The sequence below is a fragment of the Camarhynchus parvulus genome, chromosome 20, assembly GCF_901933205.1.
Source record: "Camarhynchus parvulus chromosome 20, STF_HiC, whole genome shotgun sequence".
Taxonomy (NCBI): Eukaryota; Metazoa; Chordata; class Aves; order Passeriformes; family Thraupidae; genus Camarhynchus; species Camarhynchus parvulus.
Genome location: NC_044590.1, coordinates 13,181,828 through 13,190,645, shown reverse-complemented (window position 1 = coordinate 13,190,645; position 8,818 = coordinate 13,181,828).

Here is an 8,818-nt window from a genome sequence, read left to right as displayed (position 1 = left end):
TTCCTTTGTGATCCCCAACAGCAAACTAACCCAGTTAATGGAACTGCAGGGCTGGTGTAGATCTCTCAGCGCCCTGGGATCATCCTTGATGTTGAGCTGCGGGGGTTCAATGGTCTGCTTGGCAATGCAAAGACCAGGGTAGTTCCAGGGGCAGGTGTGCTGAACTTTGTCCATTGTAATCTCAGATTCCACCTTCTTGATGGTACTTATGTTGTTTTGTAATACAGTTTCCAAATAAGTGTCAGTCTAGGTGCAAATTAAAATATCATCTTCATAATGGAAAATAATGACATCAGGAAACGTCTTTTGGATTGATGACAAAATCCAGGCAACATACATCTGGCACAGGGCAGGTGAGTTCTTCATGCCCGGGAGAAGGACTTGCCACTGGTATCTCTTCAGGGGTGCCTGCATATTTAATGATGGTACAGAAAAGGCAAATCTGGGAGCATGTCTGGGAAGGAGTGGAATGGTAAAAAAGCAGTTCTTGATGTGAGTGCCTGTGAGCTGCCAATCTCTGGGGAGCATGGAGGGCAAGGGAAGGCCAGGTTGCAGAGGACCCATGTCCTCCAGGACCTCACTGATCTTACAGAGGTGCTGCAGGAGCCTCTAGCTGTCTTTGCCTCATTTTTTAATAACAAAGACAGTGGTGTTCCAAGGGCTTGTAGAAGGTTTTATGTGGCCCTTGGATAACTGTTCCTCAATGAGGGACTTGAGCACCTTTAATTTTTGTTCAGGAAGGGGCCACTGATCCTCCCACACCGGTTTGTCGGTTTTCCAGGTGAGTGGTGGGGTGGCGTGCTCTATAGTGGCCCCAACTAGAAATCCTAAGATGGTTGTGGGATTTCTGGTCTAGCCCCGCATTGGGACAGTAGATCCCTGCCCCACAATGTCATGTGGCCTTGTACCACAAGTGGCCTTACTGCTAGGTTGCCACCTGTCCCTCAATGGTAATAAGGTGTTTGCTCCTCAGAGAGGTGATAGCTCCTTTGATCCCGGAGACTGTGCCACAAGGGGACACCAGCTCCCAGTCGCTGGACCATCAGAGCAAGAAATGAGGATGACATCCGCTCCTATGTCTGCCATACCTGAAGGAGATACTAATTTGTTTTTTTAAATTCATGTGGCATTTGATTTTTGGTTTGTCCTTCCCCAGCACCTGTGTCAGGTAAATGTCGTAATTGTCCATGTCCACAAAGTCCTGTCCTTTTAAGACATACATTTGTGCAAATGGGGTTCCTTTACTTAAAAGGAACAGAGGGTTGGTACATGTAACAGAGACGGTGATGTCCTGTTCTGGGTCAACTAAAACAACCTTGGGGATTACCTGGATGAAATCTGGAGTATGTTTGACATCTCCAACTAATAAAACATTTACTGATCCTTCCCTGGGTCCAAAGTGTCCTGCTGGAATATAGGCGATGGCATCGTCATCAAATTGAATGGAAAGTGTACTGGACAGCACCCATCAGGATTTAGTTGGTTGGTCTGTCAGAAGAACCAGAGCAGGCTCTGGAAATCGCGGTCCTCTGAAATGTGCCTGCTGAATGTTGGTGCTCCTGGATGGTAGGGAGACTGGGGAGGAACAACCTGCCATTTCCTGTCATTGCACAGGGTTGTGTCTTGCTCTGCAAGCCATTTCCCAACAGATGCTGGTAGCATTGATGACATACTCTGTTTGGCCCAGGGAAAGGGAATGGACACTGTGCCTGCACGTGCCCCACTTGGCCGCAGTTGAAACATATGATATTGTTTTGGGTGGCCATGGCTTCCCATACCCCTACTCATGGCCAGGGTGACTGTGTGCTCGATGCAGCTGAGCTTCATACAGGCCTCCACCATCTGTGAGATGGTGTGCTCGGGTTCCAGCAGGAGTGCTCTAATAACCTGTCACCCTGATGTTTTAAGATTTTCTAAGCTTTCTGATGTTTACATTCTTGTAGCAAACTTTCTCACACACTTTCTGTAAATAACTTACTGTTTTGCATTCTTTTATGGAGAAGGAAAAATTTGATGGACTGTTGGTTTGTCCAGTGTCATTGGAGAGGTGGCACTTTCACCCTTCAGTCCACTGTCACTTTTGGAAAACTATAAATGTTGGAGTCAGAAAATAAACTTTCCCTTTTTCTTCACCTTGAGAGCAGTGGTGTGCACTTGTGGTGTTTCATGTCCTATAGTGACAATAACCTTCTTACACTTGGTGTTGGCATTCACCGCTGCCAACTTTCTGAGCAACTCCTCCCTGGGTTGTTGATCTGCTTCTCCAACGCATTCTTGAGCCTGTCGATAAACTTAAGAAAAGTTTCGTCAGTGCCTTGGCAGATGTCAGAAAAATTTTGTTGGGATAGGGAGCCATCAGGTGTTTGGAGCAGTGCAGTGCAAACAGTAGCTTTAATGTCCTCCAGAACAAGTATAGGGAGGTCCCTGGCCTGGTGTTTGGGCTTTTCAAAATCCCCTTTTCTGCATAATTCCTCCAACATCAATGAGGCTTTCTCATCCTCAGCCTTATGTTTGGATAGTAAAGTCTTCAATTGCTTCCTCCACAAAGACTCCCTTAACAGGAGTTCCGTGGGGGACAGCAGGAGTGACATGACATCTTTGATATTATGTGGGGTGAGGATATGGCCTGAAAGAATCACTTCAAGAATATTTTTAAAGTAGGGTGACTACTTTGGCCGTTTTGCTGTTCAGTTCAGAATATGGCTCCCATTTGGGTTTCCTTCCTCTCTGGAGAATGACTGGAGCCAGTTATGTAGCTTCTCAGCCATCTCCAGGTTACCATCCCTGACAGCCTCTCTCCTGACTCATGCCCAACCTTTCCCAGACCTGGTGGTAGAGCCTGGGGAGTCAATGTCACTGAGCTCCTCCTCTGAAGAGGATGAGAAAGCATTTATATGGACATAAGCCTTCCAGCTGACCAGGACCTCTCACAAGGTTGGCACCATCTTGGCCCATAGAACATAGAAAAGGGAGAAAAACTGGGATAAGGGGGTGCAGGTGGACAGGGAGCGAGGTTTGGGCTCAAGCTGGCATGGCTGGTGCCAACTTGAGAAAGGGACAGAGAGGGGTAGGAGGTAGCAGGAGGCAGGTGGCTGTCCTGTGCCGCAGGGCAGGTTCCACCTCCCAACCGACTCTTAGGGGAAGAGGGAATAGGATTAGGGAAGGAAAAAGTTGACAACTGGGGTAAACTGGGTCATGAACTTTCCCCTTTTCCCTTGATCAACTTATAAATTAAATTAAACAAAGGATAAAAATCCCCTTTAACCTGTTCAACGTAAAAATGTTTCCCCACCTTGTCCCAAAACTTAATTGAAACAACATCCTCCTGGGTAATCCCTGGAAAGTGTTTAAATAAAAAGTGAATTAAAGACTTTAAATACCCCTTAGAAAACTTAACATCTCCTGCTACAAGGGTCCCCTTAACTTGGGCATGAACCTCCTGCTCCCCAATGGATAATTTAGTTCTCATTGTGGTTAAATGAAAATTTTCCACCCACGAAACAAAGGAAAATGAGAAACTGAAAATTACTTGTGGAGGCACACAGCCCTGGTGCCCTTAACACTCACCAAACCAACAAGTCAAAAGAAAAGGTCTCATGGGGGTCTGTTGACTCCGGCCAATCCTCTGTAGCAAGTCCACAAACTGCACCGTTGAGGGTTGCTGGCTCACCCTTGAGAGAACACCTTGAAAAATCAAGGTGATCCCTTCTGGGAGCTGGAGCTCTGAGGTGATTTGTGTCCAGGGACAAAAGTCTACTAGAGACACTCACAGGGTGACTTTAAACAGAGATTGACTGTGGACTATCATGGCTTGAATGAAGTGACTCCACTGCTGAGCGCTGCTGTGCTAGACATGTTGGAACGCCAGTGCGAGCTGGAGTCCAAGGCAGCAAAGTGGTGTGCCACTATAGACATTGCTAACGCATTTTTCTCCATTCCTCTGGCAGCTGAATGCAGGCCTCAGTTTGCTTTCACCTGGAGGGGCGTGCAGTACACCTGGAACCGACTGCCCCAGGGGTGGAAGCACAGTCCCACCATCTGCCATGGACTGATCCAGGCTGCAACTGGAAAAGGGTGAGGCTCCAGAGCACTTGCAGTACATCGATGACATCGTGTGGGGAAACATGGCAATGGAAGTATTTGAGATAGGAGAGAGGATCATCAGGATTTTGCTAGAAGCCAGCTTCGCTATCAAGAAGAGTAAAGTCAAGGGACCTGCACCAGAGATCCAGCTCCTGGGAGTGAAGAGGCAAGACGGACGGCGTCAGATTCCCACTGAGGTTATCAACAAAATTACCGCGATGTCTCCACCAACTAGCAAGAAGGAAACACAAGCTTTCTTGGGTGCCATAGGTTTTTGGAGGATGCACATTCCCAAATACAGTCAGATGTGAGCCCTCTTTACCTGGTCACCCGCAAGAAGAATGAGTTCCACTGGGGTCCAGAGCAGCAACAAGCCTTTGCCCAGATCAAGCAGGAGATCGCTCATGCAGTTGCCCTTGGCCCAGTCAGGACAGGACCAGAGGTGAAGAACATGCTCTACTCTGCAGCCAGGAACCATGGCTTGTCCTGGAGCCTTTGGCAGAAGGTGAGTGGGGAGACTCGAGGCCGACCACTGGGATTTTGGAGTCAAAGCTACAGGGAGTCCGAAGCCAACTACACTCCCACAGAGAAGGAAATCTTGGCTGCCTATGAAGGAGTCCAGGCTGCCTCAGAGGTGATTGGCACGGAAGCACAACTCCTCCTGGCACCCCGACCACCGGTGCTGGGGTGGATGTTTAAAGGAAAGGTTCCTACCACCCACCACGCCACTGACGCTACATGGAGCAAATGGATTGCTCTTATCACACAGCGCGCCCGTATTGGAAACCTGAATCACCCTGGGATTCTGGAGATAATTACAAACTGGCCGGAAGGTGAGAACTTTGGTCTCGCTGATGAAGAGGAACAAGAACCAGTAACACGTGCTGAAGAAGCTCCTCCATATAACCAGCTGCCCCCAGAGGGAACACGCTATGCTCTTGTCACTGATGGTTCCTGTCACATCGTAGGGATGAACCGGAAGTGAAAAGCAGCTGTATGGAGACCCACACGACAGGTTGCACAAGCTACCGAAGGAGAAGGTGGATCATGTCAACTTGCAGAACTCAAAGCTGTTCAGCTGGCCCTGGACATTGCTAAGAGAGAGAAATGGCCAAAGCTCTACCTTTATACTGATTCATGGATGGTAGCCAATGCTCTTTGGGGCTAGCTGGAAAGGTGGAAAAAGGCCAACTGGCAGCATAGGGGAAAACCGACCTGGGCTGCTGATGAATGGAAAGACATTGCCGCTCCGTTAGAGAAGCTACCTGTGAAAGTCTGTCATGTTGATGCCCATGTCCCCAAGAGTCGGGCTAATGAGGAACACTGAAACAATGAGCAGGTAGATCTGGCAGCAAAAATAGAGGTGTCAAAGATAGACTTAGATTGGCAACATAAGGGGGAGTTGTTCTTAGCTCGATGGGCCCATGATGCTTCAGGTCATCAGGGTAGAGATGCCACCCATAAGTGGGCATGAGACTGAGGGGTGGATCTAACCATGGACAGTATTTCTCAGGTTATTCATGACTGTGAGACGTGTGCTGCCATCAAGCAGGCCAAGGGAGTGAAGCCGCTCTGGTACGGTGGGCGGTGGTCCAAATACAGGTATGGGGAGGCCTGGCAGATTGACTACATCACACTGCCCCAGACACGCCAGGGCAAACGCTACATGCTGACCATGGTGGAAGCCACCACTGGATGGTTGGAGACCTACCCTGTGCCTCACGCCACTGCCAGGAACACCATCCTGGGACTGGAAAAGCAAATCCTGTGGAGACATGGCACCCCTGAGAGAATTGAGTCAGATAATGGGACCCATTTTAAGAATGGTCTTATCAACACCTGGGCCAGGGAACATGGCATTGAATGGATATATCATATCCCCTACCATGCACCAGTTGCTGGGAAAGTTGAACGGTGCAATGGACTACTTAAAACAACCCTGAAGGCACGTGGTGGGGGGGACTTTTAGAAGTTGGGAAATGAACCTAGCAAAAGCCACCTGGATGGTCAACACCAGAGGGTCCATAAATCGAGCTGGTCCTGCCCAGCCTGAACCCCTGCACACAGTGGATGGAGATAAAGTCCCTGTTGTACACGTGAAAGGTATTTTAGGAAAGACTGTTTGGATTACTCCCACCTCAGGCAAAGACAAACCCATCCGTGGAATTGTTTTTGCTCAAGGACCTGGTTGCACTTGGTGGGTAATGCAGAAAGACGGAGAAAGCAGTTGTGTACCACAGGAAAACCTAGTCTTAAGTGAGGACTGTGTGTAAGGTTTGGGGTTTTTTTGTGATGCAGATGGAAATATAAAAAGGGGTGGATAATGTTGAAGATTGCATGCAAGATGTTTTCCATTCATTACCATCTGTATGGCAGATTACCTTTGTCAAGTGGGCAGTTTGCTTTATCTCTCTGAGTGACCACATTCACACCTCCCTTGGGAGGGGACCTCTGCTGATAACAGACTATTGAATGTCAATGCATGACTGATAAGAACTATAACATCCCATTGGGAGATGCTCCACCCAGAGGGAGGAGCCAAGCACTGCTACCCAGATATAATCTGAGATTTTGGAACACCAGCACGGCTTTCTCCACAGGATTCCCCAGAGGAACAGCAGCTGCCTCTTCCACTGGATCTTCAGAGGAAGAATACATCCTTCTCTACAGATCCCCCTTGCTCCAACAGAACCACACCTGATACTTCAGGAGGACTGCAGCCACATTTCCAATTGGACTGTCACCAACACCCTGACACACAGGGTGTCAGGTTGGGTTCTGACTCTGTCAGTGTTGTTCTGGTGTACTGCATTGTTTTATTTCATCCTTTATTTTTTTTTCTTTTCCCTATTAAAGAACTGTTATTTCCTGCTCCCATATTTTTGCCTGAGAGCCCCTTAATTTAAAATTTATAGCAATTCAGAGGGGTGGGGAGGGTTTGCATTTTCATTTCAGGGGAGGCTCCTGCCTTCCTTAGCAGACTCCTGTCTTTCCAAACCAAGACAAACATGTACAATATAAGAATTCTTCTAACAACAGCAATCTATAAAAAATATTTACAGTGTAGAAGATCTGTTTAAAACAGTAACATAGCAAACATATTTACAGACTAAAGGACATCCATAAAAATAACAACCTTAGACATGTATTTACAGTATAGGGGACCTAAAGAACACCTGGAATCTAATAAACATATTTACAGAAGAACTTAACAATTTAGATATCTAAATACAGAATGGACTGTGTTCATCATCTCTGTTATTCCTGTATGTCTATGCAGGGCTGCAGCCTGCCTGGGCGGTCAGGGGGTGCCCCCCTCCCTGGAATGGCAGTGTACTTTCACTGGGGGAGGAGTGCATATCTTGCTGGGATTGGTGCTGAGATCCAGACAGCATGAAAAGTTCAGGACTGATGCCAAGAGCAAGGAGCAGCTGAGAACAGTCTGATGCAACCAGAGTGAAGGATGGTTTCCAAGCAGACTGAAGGCTCCACTGGCTACAAGGGCAATGGTTCCGTTGTGCTCATGAAGAGATGCTGGAAGTTCCACCCAGAACACTGGCTGTGACACAATAAATATGACAGAAGTTCCAGGGCCCCTTCAGATTGGGTGCTTTTTGTTGTAAAATGGTTGAATCCCTGAATGGTTTGGCTTGGGTGGGTCTCTGAAGATCATCTTGTTCCAACCTGATCAATCTCCCACCAGTCCAGGTTGCTTAGGGCCCCTTTCAGCAATGGCCTTGAATGTTCCCATGGATGGGGCTTCACAGCTTCTCTGCACAGCCTGTTCCAGGGCCTCACCACCCTCATGGGAGAAAAACATCTTCCTCAGATCAAAGCTAAATTGAGCTCCTCTAGTTTCCATCCATGCTCCCTTCTCCTCTGACCACAGGCTCTGATGAACACTCTGTCCCCATCCTTCCCCGGGCCCCCCCAAGTCCTGCTTGGCCTCAGTGAGGACTCCCCGGAGCCTTCTCTCCTCCTGGCTGAGCAACCCCAACTCTCTCAGCCTTTCCTCAGAGCAGAGAGGCTCCAGCCCCTGCAGCATCTCTGGGGCCTCCTCTGCACTCCCTCCAACAGCTCCAGGTGCTTCCCGTGCTCACGACCCAGAGCTGGGGCAGGGCTGAGCCCGGGAGGGCCTGCAGCTTCATGGGCACCAGCAGGGAATTCTGTGTTATCCCTAGAGAGGAACTAAGTGCGCTTGGATGCTGAGGGATAAAATGGAAGGAATGAAGCCTGTACTTCAGGCTTACATTTCTGTAAATCAACCTTTTGATTTACAGAACCTTTGATTTACAGAACTCCTTTGTATGGTATCAGGTGTGCCAGTGCACCTGCAACACTCTGAGTATTCTACAGAAATCCTGCTATTTCCACGTGTACTGATTGTCTCTGTCCAGGTGTTCTACTGGGATTTCTGTGCTCTGTTCACTGTAGGACAGTCACTGAAGATCAGTTGCTGCTCACCTGAAAAATAATTACCCTCACAATTACCCTTCCAGGGTGGAGTGGGAACTGAGGTCTCAGGATAAACTCTGCACTGAGATCTATTTCAAATTTTTCAAAATAATTCAATGAGAAATTCTGTGTAATTACAAGGAAATTCTCACTCTTATGTATTTCATGCGTTAAAGGAGACACGTGTAACAGCGTGGCTGGAAAGTTCATCCCGGTTCATGACTGAGGCTTATGAAAAATGCATTTCAGATGTTAGAACAGAAGCAGATGTGTGCGTGAC